The 13,301-nt window shown below is 50.2% G+C and overlaps 2 non-coding genes across 2 annotated transcripts; both read left to right on the top strand.

The window, feature by feature from the left end:
- The first annotated feature begins 6,341 nt into the window (after positions 1-6,341).
- Positions 6,342-6,413, top strand: TRNAQ-CUG. The gene has a single exon. It is a non-coding gene; the product is annotated as a tRNA-Gln (tRNA).
- Positions 6,414-8,062: 1,649 nt separating this feature from the next.
- On the top strand, positions 8,063-8,135 carry TRNAK-UUU. Its single transcript has one exon. It is a non-coding gene; the product is annotated as a tRNA-Lys (tRNA).
- Positions 8,136-13,301: the final 5,166 nt, after the last annotated feature.

The following is a 13,301-nucleotide window of genomic DNA, read 5'->3' as shown; positions in this document are numbered from 1 at the left end:
CTCTTCATCTGTGCCAGGTGAGAGCCAGATCTTATCCCCCCTCCTCTCCCTTCTTGGCCCACCACTGTCCTTTCTTCACTGAGCTCACGTCTTCTACCTGACCAAGTTTCCCATCCTTAGACGTTAATTGATCTGTACTTGGGGTGCCCAACGTCTGTCCAGATCCTCCACTGGTTAGTTACGGCCCATTTATTCACTCCAGCCAGTTCCGATACTCCAACACCTCATGTCTCCTGCAAGAGCAGGTCCATGGGTAACCAGCCCTAGGTCTGGTCTACACTAGAAAATTAGGTGGCATAACTACGTTGCTCAGCGGGGTGAAAAAATTGAGCCTCCCCGTCAGCGACGTAGTTAAGCCGACCTAAATCCCTGTGTAGACAGCAATAGAAAATCTTCCCTAGGTGGGTTACCCAGGCAAATGCGCCATTGTAATGTTTTAAGTGTAAACAACTCTTAATCAAATAAGTCCCTGGTAGGCCTAATGTTCACAAAAGCCCTACAGAAAAATCCCGCTTCAGAGTAAGGAGGATCCCTGAACTTTGTGAACGCTGGACTGGGTGAAAATTTTTCAGCTGAAACTTTTTGGGGGAGGGTATGTGTGAAAAATATCATGAACTCGTGTTGATTTCACCCACTTGGTCATTCAAGGGGCAAAGCAAAAGAACATTGGAAACAGTCGAAAAGAAACATTTGGACATTTTTAAATCAAAATGTTTCCGTTTTTCCCAGTGCGAGGGCTTTTTGATTGGCCAATTCCCTTTCCTTCCATTTTTTGCTCAAACACCAACAAAAAAAACCATGGAAAAACATTAATGCTGAAAATCGAAATGAAACGTTTCGTTGCAGGCTGAAAAAAGCATTTAGTCCATCCCGAATCAACTTGGGTTTTTGTTGCTTGGATTTGCCGGCAAAGTAAAAACAAAAATTGGTTTAACTCGAAAGAAATTTTTTGACCCTAAACAAATTTTTTCCAGTTTTTCGGAATCAAAATAGCCATTATTCACCATTATTCAGCCGTTATATCCATTGGTATAGGAACCGTGAAAACTCTGTGTGTTGTCCATGACTGTAGGAGCCATGAAAACTCTGTGTGTGTGTGTGTGTGTGTGTGTGTGACTGTCCATCACTGTAGGAGCCATGAAAACTCTACGTGTGTGTGTGATTGTCCATCATGTAGTTTGTACAATTAATGCTTCATTTCCTAATAAAAATAACTGGTAAAAAGTTGACAGAAGTGAATCACATTTTTTCCATGCCAACCTGTCTTTTCGGAGGCAGAGTGGGAAAAAGGCTGTGAAATTTCAGCCCCAAACGTGGTTTGTGAGGGTGCCATTGCGTGTCTGTGTTCACACATGACGTGCATGCATTGAACAGGCATATTCCTGTGTGTACATGCATGGTTTGGGGAGTTTTTTAAAGGGGCCGTGGGGCGGGGGGAGATCTGAGATGGCTTGAGTCACACTTCCCAGCCCCACTGCTGTTGTATGGGTCACACCGGGCTTCCTGTCTGTTGATGAGGCCACGCCAGGGGTCTACAAGCCCCCAGCCTCACGTGTGGCTGTCACGGGTCTCGTGGTCCTTGGCTCCCTGGGAGGACCCCTCCTTCAGCTTGACGTCCCCCCCCCGTGAAGGTTGCCCTCTCAATGTGGGCCCCTGGGCCTCACCCCCAGAGGGACCAATGCCCCACTCCCATCTCTACCCTACATCCTATATCATCTCCCCGAACAGCTCCCACCCTGTCCTTTGTCTTCCATCCCAGGTAAACAGGTCGCTGGGCCCTCTCTCTTCCATCCTTTGTTCCCCTCTGATGGGAACTGGCTGGTCAGGTCACTGGGGTCCTCTCTTCTCAGTCCATTGTCCTCCGACTGGCCAGAACTGGCCCCCACCAGTGACTAGGGTCCCCCATCTCCAGGCCAACATCCGGGGTCCTGGCTGCTAGGTGAGGTCACACCCGGTCCTCTGCACCAACAAACCGACTTGCCCACCACCCTGTTAAACATGCAGCACAGGGGGAAACTGAGGCACACACAGCGCTCACCCAAAACACTAAGCAAAGCCCCTCCCCGCTTTGTCACTCTGGCCCTCTCCCACCGTGGCACCAAATGGAAAAATGCTTTTTGGGGTGCCCTGGCAAGGCAGAGCTCAAGGCTCAGCGCCCCAGGCCCCAGGCATCACAGCAGCTGGGCCAAGCCGGAGCCCCGGGGTGCTTGTCATAGAAAGACCACGTGTGTCCCTGCCCTCACTGGGATGAAATCTGCAACTCAGCCCCCGGTGTGTGTGTGTGAGGTGGGGAGCTCCCGGACTCTCAGGGCTAGATTTGAGGCCCGCTGCTTTCGATAGCAGCGAGAGAGTGCGGGGAGCCTGCCTGGCCCCCGATGCAGCACAGACACTGGCTAACGACCTCTGCAAACAGGGACCCCTGGCTCACATGCCCTCCGGGTACAGTCCCTGGGGTGCCAGCTCTCTCCCCCTCCCTCTCTCTGTACCCAGTCCTCTGCCCGTCCATCTCCATACAGACCCTTCGATCTATCCCTCCCACGCCGTACACCCCATTTCCCTCCGGACCCCCACCGCCATAATCCTCCTATCTATCCCAACCCCCACCACCCACTTCCCAATTCACCCCCGCCTGCCCCATACGCCCCACCTACCTCTTGATCCCCATCCCTCCCTCCCTCTGCCCAGCTGCCATCCCACACACCCCTCTGTCTAGCCATCTATCCCACCATAGACACACCCCTCTATCACCAATCGATCCTGCTGTTCCTCTATAACCCCCTCTCAATTCGTCCATCAATCCCCACACCCCAGCCACACCCCCATCTATGTACACCCTCTATCTATCTATCCCCATCCACCCCCTCTATCTATCTATCTACGCCCCTCTATCTATGTGTATATCCCCATCCACCCCCTCTATCTATCTATCCCCATCTACCCCCTCTATCTATCTATCTCTCCCCATCCATCTATCTATCCATCCCCATCAACCCCCTCTATCTATCTATCTATCTATCTATCCCCATCCACCCCCTCTATCTATCTATCTATGCCCCTCTATCTATCTGTATGTCCCCATCCACCCCCTCTACCTATCTATCTATCCCCATCCACCCCCTCTACCTATCTATCTATCCCCATCCATCTATCTATCTATCTATCGATCTACCCCCATCCACCCCCTCTTATCTATCTATCTATGCCGCTCTGTCTATCTGTATATCCCCATTCACCCCCTCTATCTATCTATCTATCTCCATCCATCTATCTATCCAGCCCCATCAACCCCCTCTATCTATCTATCTATCTATCTATCTATCTATCTATCTATCTATCTATCTATCTATCTATCTATCTGTATATCCCCATCCACCCCTTCTATCTATCTATCTATCTATCTATCTATCTATCTATCTATCTATCTATCTATCTATCTATCTATCCCCATCCACCCCTCTATCTATCTATCCCCATCCACCCCCTCTATCTATCTATGCCCCTCTATCTATCTGTATGTCCCCATCCACCCCCTCTATCTATCTATCTATCTATCTATCTATCTATCTATCTATCTATCTATCCATCCCCATCAACCCCCTCTATCTATCTATCTATGCCCCTCTATCTATCTATCTATCCCCATCCACCCCCTCTATCTATCTATCTATGCCCCTCTATCTGTATATCCCCATCCACCCCCTCTATCTATCTATCCCCATCTACCCCCTCTATCTATCTATCTGTCTATCTCCATCCATCTATCTATCCAGCCCCATCAACCCCCTCTATCTATCTATCTATCTATCTATCTATCTATCTATCTATCTATCTATGCCCCTCTAGCTATCTGTATATCCCCATCCACCCCTTCTATCTATCTATCTATCTATCTATCTATCTATCTATCCCCAGACACCCCCTCTATCTATCTATCTATCCCCATCCACCTCCTCTATCTATCCCCGTACCCCCCTCTATTTATCTATCTACCTAGTCTCATACACTCCCCTCTATCTATCCCCATACCCCCATCAGCAGGAAGCTCTTTCTTACTCTCCTGTGTGTTACCAGTTCTCCTGTATGGACTGTCGGCTCAGAGGTCGGTAGGGGCAATGAAAGTTTTGTGTCGCTGTCCCATTCAGGGTATCGGGGTAGGGGTACCCAGGGGGAAAAAAGACTGAGCTCTTCCCTGAAGACACTTTGTTCTACTTGAGAGCTGACTTCAAGAATCAACTTCCAGAGTTGACTTCAACTGAGAGTTGACTTCAAAGTCCAGCGTGCTAACCATTACACCACAGCACCCCGCAAACTGCAGCAGCCTACAAGGGTGAGGAAGCCCCAGCTGGTGTTGGGTTTTGGCACTAGGAACACTCTCCCGTACCATGAATACTGCTGCCGTTCAGGGTTGCCCCATCTCCAAAGAGATCCGTTAGAACTGGGAAAGGTCCAGAGAACAGGGGTCGGCAACCTTTCAGCAGTGCTGTGCCAGGTCTTCATTTATTCACTCTGATTTAAGGTTTCGCCTGCCAATAATACATATGAATGTTTTTAGAAGGTCTCTTTCAAAAGTCTATAATATAGAACTAAACTATTGTTGTATGTAAAGTAAATAAGGTTTTTAAAATGTTTAAGAAGCGTCATTGAAAATGGAATTAAAATGCAGAGCCCACCGGACCAGTGGCCAGGACCCGGGCAGTGTGAGTGCCACTGAAAATCAGCTCGTGTGCTGCCTTCAGCACCCTTGCCGTAGGTTGCCTACCCCTGGCCCATGTGATAGACCCAGGCCAGATGGGAACAGCAGAGTAGTAGAAGGCAGATATACTGGCCACTGGATAAGCAGTTTTCTGTTCCCTGAGTGACCAGAACAGGGGCTGCTCCAGGCTAATGAGAACACCTGACTCCAATTAACCTGCTAAGGGTCAGGTGAGGCTGTTAAGCACCTGACTCTAATTAAGGCCCCTCGGATGCTATAAAAGGGCTCACTCCAGTCAGGCTAAAGGGAGCCAGAGGAGAGGAAGTGTGTGCGAGGAATTGAGAGTGAGTAGGCATACTGCTCAAGGACAAGTGTTATCAGACATCAGGAGGAAGGTCCGGTGGTGAGGACAAAGAAGGTATTTGGAGGAGGCCATGGGGAAGTAGCCCAAGGAGTCATAGCTGTCACAGAACTGTACCAGGAGGCACTCTAGACAGCTGCAGTCCACAGGGCCCTGGGCTGGAATAGAGGGTGGGCCCAGGTTCCCCCCAACTTCTGATCGAACACAGGAGGAGTTGACCTGGCCTGTGGCTTCTACCAGAAGGGAAGGTCTCTGGGCTGTTTCCTGACCCACAGGGTGAAGCTGTGGGATGAGCAAATCCGCCAATAAGCAGCACAGGACCCACCAAGGTAGCGGAGGAACTTTTGTCACACCTAGAGCAATGATTCAGAGCATGGAGCAGCTGTGTAAGGAGAGATTAAAAAGACTGGGACTCTTCATCTTAGAAAAGAGACGACTGAGGCAGGATAGGCTAGAGGTCTAGGGGTGGAGAAAGTGAATAAGGAAGTGTTACTCACTCCTTCCCGTAACACACCCGCCAGGGATCACCCAATGAAATCACTAGGCAGCAGGTTTAAAACAATTTTTATTTGTTTTATATGTGTATTTCTTCACAGTTAACCTGTGGAACTCATTGCCAGAGGCTGTTGTGACGGCCAGCAGTATAACAGAGTTCAAAAAAAGAACTAGATATGTTCCTGGAAGATGGGTCGATGAATGGCTATTAGCCAAGAGGACCAGGGCCACAGCCCCATGCTCTGGGTGTACCTATGCCTCTGATTGCCCCAGCTGGCACAGATCCACAGGGTCTGGTCTATGCCCCAGGCCCTTGGGAGTGACCTTTTTAGTGCATCAGGCTTCAAGGACCCACAAGGGGAAACTGAGGCACAGACCGGCTTCACCAGAACACTACCAAAAATTCCCACTTCATCACACCAGGATCCACAGGTTCGGTCCTGTCGGGGGTGCCATCAGGGCTTAATTTGTGCTGGGGCCAAGCCCCCAATCCTCTCGGCTTGGCAGGTCACAGCCCCAGCACCTCTGGGCTCCTGACCAGCAGCTGCCGCACTCCGGCCGCCCAGTTCTGAAGGCAAAGTGCAAAGCCGCAGAGGCAAGTGGTTTGATCGGATAAGCACTTGGGGCACACGGTGTCTGAGCAGCACCCACTGGGTAGTGCTTTGTTAAGATCATTTTCCTTTGTTGTCTTCAGTGCCAGGCTGGGGCCAACCCCTAGCCAAGCACCCCAGGGTGCATAGCACCCTGGCAGAGCAGTCATGGCCAGTGCTCTGGAAGGGCCATCAGTCAGCTGGTTCCATGGTGTAATGGTTAGCACTCTGGACTCTGAATCCAGCGATCCGAGTTCAAATCTCGGTGGAACCTGGGCAAGGTAACTTCTGGTTTTCATCCTTGGTGCAAACTTTTCTTTGCATCTCATGAAGCAGGGACTCAACCCTGAAAGCTCCTGCTCTAACAGATCTGTGAGTCTATTACGTCTACACTAGAGGATAAATTCGAATTAGCTTAAACCGATTTTATAGAACAGATATTATAAAGTCGATTGTGCCCGTCCACACTAGGCACATTAATTCGGTGGTGTGTGTCCGTGGTCCGAGGCTAGCGTCGATTTCTGGAGCGGTGCCCTGTGGGTAGCTACTGTAAGGCCAGGTCCACACTATAGCGTTAAATCGATTTAAACAGCGTTAAATCGATTTAACGCTGTAACCGTCCACACTGCAAGGCACTTAAAATCGATTTTAAGACCCCTTAAAATCGATTTCTGTACTCCAGCTAAACGAAAGGAGTAACCCTAAAATCGATATTACTAAATCGATTTAGGGTTAGTGTGGACGGATATCGAAGTTATTGGTCCTATTCTTTTACTGAGCTACCCAGAGTGCACCGCTCCGGAAATCGATGGTACCCTGGGACCATGGATGCACACCACCGAAGTAATGTGCCCTAGTGTGGATGCGTAAAATCGATTTTATAAAACCTGTTTTATAAAATCGATTTTACTAATATCGATTTAAAGCTGTAGTGTGGACGTAGGCTAAAAGAACGAGGCCAATAATGTCGATTTGCGTCCACGCTAACCCTAATCCGATATAGTAATATCGATTTTAGCATTACTCCTCTTGTAGGAGTTTTGTAGGAATACAGAAATCGATTTAAAGAGCCCTTTAAATCGATATAAAGAGCAGTGTAGTGTGGACGGCTGCAGCGTTAAATCGATTTAACGCTGTTAAAATCGGTTTAACAGCGTAGTGTACACCAGGCCTAAATAAAATCTGATCCTGAAGCCTTTCCCCTCAACCCCAGCTCATCACTGGCTGTCAGGGAGAGCTCATTCAGCCTTCGCTTACAAATCATCATTTGAAAGTATTAGGTTGGCCAACATCCCGGAAACGAATGCCCTGACCATTGTCATAAAAACAACAGCTGTATAAGGAAGCTAGTCCACGTTCATCCTTTTGCAGACACGCCTGTCTGATCAGACACTGTATATGCCTTTAAAGTGTGTATTAATGTTTCAGTTTCAATTCAGATTTCCAAACCCTCACTAAATTGGCATGTAACTAGTTCACAAAACTGGGGGGCAGGGGAGAATTTGGGGGGAGGTGTAGGGAAATCCCTGGAACAGATGCCATTAGAAGAGGTGACACATGGGGACGAACTGGCTAGATTAGCCGCGGCCAGGGAAGGAAGTGGGGGCTGGCTGGGGAAGCAAAAAGCCCCCCTGGATGGAGATGGGGGGTAATAGGAGCCTATATAAGAAAAAGACCCCCAAAATCAAGACTGTCTCTATAAAATTGGGACATCTGGTCACTCTACCCCCAGGTCTCTAGCTGGGCCGGATGGACAAGGGAGGAGCAGGGGGGGCTAGATGAAGCGCCCCTGCTCGTTCAGACACACACTAAGGACTTGGGGGGGGGGACCCCCAGCAGGAACAGCTGATGAGTGAATCCCCAGGGGCTGGGAAACAGGCGGTGTGATGCATGACCTGCCTGCTGCAGGCTGAGCCGCAGAGAGCCCGGATAGCTCAGTCGGCAGAGCATCAGACTTTTAATCTGAGGGTCCAGGGTTCAAGTCCCTGTTCGGGCGCGTCTCGCTTTTGGCAAACGAGTCACCTGCGGCCTTTTGAGCGGGTCACAAGCGGCTGTTTAGTTCCTAAAAATGGCTGCGAGTCCCTGTGTGTGTGTGTGTGTGTGTGTGTGTGTCCCAGGGACTGATCACAGGGGTGTGTGTGTGTGTGTGAGTCGCCGGGGCTGAACACAGGGGTGTGTGTGTGTGTGTGTGTGTGTCCCAGGGGCTGATCACAGGGGTGTGTGTGTGTGAGTCCCAGGGGCTGATCACAGGGGTGTGTGTGTGTGAGTCCCCGGGGCTGATCACAGGGGTGTGTGTGTGTGTGTGAGTCCCCGGGGCTGAACACAGGGGTGTGTGTGTGTGTGTGAGAGAGAGTCCCAGGGGCTGATCACAGGGGTGTGTGTGTGTGAGTCCCCGGGGCTGAACACAGGGGTGTGTGTGTGTGTGTGAGAGAGAGTCCCAGGGGCTGATCACAGGGGTGTGTGTGTGTGAGTCCCCGGGGCTGAACACAGGGGTGTGTGTGTGTGTGTGAGAGAGAGTCCCAGGGGCTGATCACAGGGGTGTGTGTGTGTGTGTGTGTGTGGTGTGTGTGTGTGTGTGTGTGTTGTGTGTGTGTGAGTCCCAGGGACTGATCACAGGGGTGTGTGTGTGTGAGTCCCAGGGACTGATCACAGGGGTGTGTGTGTGTGTGTGTGTGTGTGTGTGTGTGTGTGTGTGTGTGTCCCAGGGACTGATCACAGGGGTGTGTGTGTGGGTGTGTGTGAGTCCCCGGGGCTGAACACAGGGGTGTGTGTGTGTGTGTGTGTGTGTGTGTGTGTGTGTGTGTGTGTGTGAGAGAGAGAGAGAGTCCCAGGGGCTGATCACAGGGGTGTGTGTGTGTGTGTGTGTGTGTGTGTGTGTGTGTGTGTGTGTGAGTCCCAGGGACTGATCACAGGGGTGTGTGTGTGTGAGTCCCAGGGACTGATCACAGGAGTGTGTGTGTGTGTGTGTGTGTGTCCCAGAGACTGGTCACAGGGGTGTGTGTGTGGGTGTGTGTGAGTCCCCGGGGCTGAACACAGGGGTGTGTGTGTGTGTGTGTGTGAGAGAGAGAGAGTCCCAGGGGCTGATCACAGGGGTGTGTGTGTGTGTGTGTGTGTGAGTCCCCGGGGCTGATCACAGGGGTGTGTGTGTGAGTCCCAGGGACTGATCACGGGGGGGGGTGTGTGAGAGAGAGTCCCAGGAACTGATCAGAGGGGTGTGTGTGTGTGAGAGAGTCCCAGGGGCTGGTCACAGGGGTGTGTGTGTGTGAGTCCCCGGGGCTGATCACAGGGGTGTGTGTGTGTGAGTCCCCGGGGCTGAACACAGGGGGGTGTGTGTGTGTGAGTCCCCGGGGCTGAACACAGGGGTGTGTGTGTGTGTGTGAGAGAGTCCCAGGGGCTGATCACAGGGGTGTGTGTGTGTGTGTGTGTGTGTGTGTGTGTGTGTGTGTGTGTGTCCCAGGGGCTGATCATGGGGTGGAGGGGTGAGTCCCAGGGGCTGATCACAGGGGTGTGTGTGTGTGTGTGTGTCCCAGGGGCTGATCACGGGGTGGGAGGGTGAGTCCCAGGGGCTGATCACAGGGGTGTGTGTGTGTGTGTGTGTGTGTGTGTGTGTGTGTGTGTGTGTGTGTGTGTGTGAGTCCCAGGGGCTGATCACAGGGGTCTCTGTGTGTGAGAGAGTCCCAGGGACTGATCACAGGGGGGGGGGGGTGTGTGTGTCCCAGGGGCTGATCACAGGGGTGTGTGTGTGTGTGTGTGTGTGTGTGTGTGTGTCCCAGGGGCTGATCACGAGGGGGGGAGGTGAGAGTCCCAGGGGCTGATCACAGGGGTGTGTGTGTGTGAGTCCCACAGACTGGTCACGGGAGTGTGTGTCTGTGTGTGTGTGAGTCCCAGGGACTGATCACAGGTGTCTGTGTGTGTGTGCACGGACTGGTCACGGGAGTGTGTGAAATGGCTGCTTGCCCTAGTGACTGATTACAAGGGGGATGTGTGTGTGTTAAACGGCTGCTTGCCTCAGTGACTGGTCACAACGTGTGTGTGTGTGTGTGTGTGTGTGTGAAATGGCTGCTCACCCCACTGACTGATCACAAGTGTGTGTGTGTGTGTGTGTGAGTCCCACGGACTGGTCACGGGAGTGTGTGAAATGGTTGCTTGCCCCAGTGACTGATCGTGTGTGTGTGTGCGTATGTGTGTGTAATGCTTGCTTTCCCCAGTGACTGTTCACATGTGTGTGCGTGTGTGTGAAGTGGCTGCTCACCCCAGTGTCTGATCACAAGTGTGTGTGTGTGTCTAATGCTTGCTTTCCCCTGTAACTGGTCACAACGTGTATGTGAATGTTAAATGGCTGCTAGCCCCAGTGTGTGTGTGTGTGTGTGTGTGTGTGTGTGTGTGTGTGTGTGTGTGTGTGTGTGTGTGAAATGGCTGCTCTCCTCACTGACTGATTGTGTGTGTGTGTGTGTGTGTGTAATGCTTGCTTTCCCCTGTAGCTGGTCACAAGGTGTGTGTGTGTGTGTGTGTGTGTGTGTGTGTGTGTGTGTGAAATGCTTGCTTTCCCCTGTAACTGGTCACAACGTGTGTGTGTGTGTGTGTGTGTGTGTGTGTGTGTGTGTGTGTGTGTGTGTGTGTGAGAAATGGCTGCTCACCCTAGTGACTGATCACAAGTGTGTGTGTGTGTGTGTAATGCTTGCTTTCCCCTGTAGCTGGTCACAAGGTGTGTGTGTGTGTGTGTGAAATGCTTGCTTTCCCCTGTAGCTGGTCACAAGGTGTGTGTGTGTGTGTGTGTGTGTGTGTGTGTGTGTGTGTGTGTGTGTGTGTGTGTGTGTGAAATGCTTGCTTTCCCCTGTAACTGGTCACAACGTGTATGTGAATGTTAAATGGCTGCTAGCCCCAGTGACTGCTTGTGTGTGTGTGTGTGTTAAATGCTTGCTGTCCACTGTAACTGGTCACAAGGGGTGTGTGTGTGTGTGTGTGTGTGTGTGTGTGTGTGTGTGTGTGTGTGTGTGTGTGTTAAATGCTTGCTTTCCCCGTAACTGGTCACAAGGGGTGTGTGTGTTAAATGGCTGCTTTCCCCACTGACTGATCGAGTGTGTGTGTGTATGTATGTGAGAAATGGCTGCTCACCCCAGTGACTGGTCACAAGTTGTGTATGTGTGTGAGGGAAGAGGCAGGGGAAGTCATATCTTTTGTTGGACCAACTTCTGCTGGTGAGAGGCGTTGGAGCCGAGGGAGCTCCCGTGGGGTTAGCTAAGACCGAGACAAATCGCACACGTGATACCACCCAGGTCAGCGCCCACACACTCCCTGCAGTGCAGACAGCAAGTCAAGCTACAAGGTCACAGTCGCCTTAAAAGCTGTGAACTCACTAGGGGCTGTGAGGCGGGGTGGGGGATTAGGTTTGTGTCATCCTGAAGTATTAGGATTTTTTGTTGAACCCCCAAAGCTTGAAACCCCCCAAATCACGTTGTGCCAAACAAAATGTTGCGCTGTCTGTTTTTTTTTTTCAAGGTGTTTCTATTTCAACAAAAAAAAAAAGTTGGAGTAAATGTTGAACGCAACCGTCATTCTGAATAAAAACAAAAAATCCAAACATTTCATTCCGAAAACGGCGAAACAAAACGCCCCTCTCTTTTCTTTCCTTTTTCTGATTTTGTTAGCAACCGAAAGCAACGCAAAGTGGTGAAATATTTTGGCTGACCCGAATCTGCATTGTTCAGAGAAAACAACGGACGCAGCGGAACCGCGCTCTAATCCAAACAAACAGATTTCGGACTGTTTTGTTTTCTGCATTGCATTTCTATTAGAATTATATTCTATCGTTTTATATTAGAATATATAATGTATATTATATATTTTATAATATAGTATATTCTTATATATATTCTATATGTATATCTATACAATAGATATAGAATGTTTTGTATTAGAATAGTTTGACATTTCATTTCAATAATGCCAAAACATGAATAGAATAGAATAGAATAGAATAGAATAGAATAGAATAGAAAATTTGGACTGGAAGGGACCTCAGGAGGTCATCTACTCCAACCCCCTGCTGAAAGCAGGACCAACCCCAATTAAATCATCCCAGTGAGGGCTTTGTCAAGCCGGGCCTTAAAAACCTCTAAGGAAGGGGATTCCACCACCTCCTTAGGGAACCCATTCCCGTGCCTCACCACCCTCCTAGTGAAATAGTGTTTCCTAATATCCAACCCAGACCTCTCCCACTGCAACTTGAGACCATCGCTCCTTGTTCTGTCATCTGCCACCACCGAGAACAGTCTAGATCCATCCTCTTTGGAACCCCCTTTCAGGTAGTTGAAAGCAGCTATCAAATCCCCCCTCATTCTTCTCTTTTGCAGACTAAATAACCCAGTTCCCTCAGCCTCTGCTCATAAGTCATGTGCTCCAACCCCCTAATCATTTTTGTTGCCCCCCACTGGACTCTTTCCAGTTTTTCCACATCCTTCTTGTAGTGTGGGGCCCAAAACTGGACACAGGACTTCAGATGAGGCCTCACCAATGTTGAATAGAGGGGAATGATCACGTCCCTCGATCTGCTGGCAATGCCTCTACTTATACGGCCCAATATGTCGCTGGACTTCTTGGCAATAAGGGCACCCTGCTGACTCATATCCAGCTTCTCATCCACTGTAACCCCCAGGTCCTTTTGGTATAATATAATAGTCTAAACAAAAGAAAACAGGATTCTCCGGTTTGTTTAGTTTGCAGTTTTTTCCCATTTAAACTGATACATTCCCACTAAGTGTGGGTGGATCTAAAGGTTTCTAATTCAGTGCTGGCCGCGCACAGCACACTTGGACTTTCCCGATTTCTCTGCTTCCCCTGATCTACCACCAGCACCATTTAGGACACCCATGGTTTGCTGTTCTCCCCTTTGTGGCTGATGGTCACATCCCATCGCTAAACAGGGCTTGTGGGATGGGCCAACTCAGAGCATCTTGCTGGAGCCGCGTGGGCCTTTATTTCCCCCCTCCCGTTGATCAAAGCGTTTTGTTGCATAGCCCGTTTGCCGTGTCATTTCTTGCCCTACTTTTCAAAAAGTGAAGGATCTGCAGGATTCTCCCATAGAGGGGGCTTGAATTTCCACAGGGTTTCTTTGTGGACAGTTTCCTCCGTGTTTTTCCATCAGACAGAGCTTACTCTGCAC

Source organism: Gopherus evgoodei, unplaced genomic scaffold (genome assembly GCF_007399415.2).
Source record: "Gopherus evgoodei ecotype Sinaloan lineage unplaced genomic scaffold, rGopEvg1_v1.p scaffold_43_arrow_ctg1, whole genome shotgun sequence".
Classification (NCBI taxonomy): domain Eukaryota; kingdom Metazoa; phylum Chordata; order Testudines; family Testudinidae; genus Gopherus; species Gopherus evgoodei.
Note: the sequence above shows the minus strand (reverse complement) of the source record. Positions and strands in the feature narration are given on the sequence as shown.